Genomic DNA, 271 nt, shown 5'->3' with positions numbered 1-271 from the left:
ATCAATAAACTAATATCTATTTAAGTGACAATCAATAGTTAACATCTACCACTAATTCCCCTTTAAGATCCAGGACCCAAAACCAAATTGGCAACTATCGAAAGATTTAATTTAACAGTTAAGTATGGCCAGTATGTGGCATTTCATTCACTTCAACAAAGGAAAAAATGCTCCTGGTACAACTTTATAAATTGCTTTATTTGCCTTATACCTGATCAGTAGAAGCTGTTTTCTGACTTAACCTTTACCAAATTAGAAAGTACTCCATTGT

This window comes from Myotis davidii, unplaced genomic scaffold (genome assembly GCF_000327345.1).
Source record: "Myotis davidii unplaced genomic scaffold, ASM32734v1 scaffold900, whole genome shotgun sequence".
NCBI lineage: Eukaryota > Metazoa > Chordata > Mammalia > Chiroptera > Vespertilionidae > Myotis > Myotis davidii.
The sequence above is the reverse complement of the archived record's forward strand: the minus strand, read 5'-3'. Positions refer to the sequence as shown.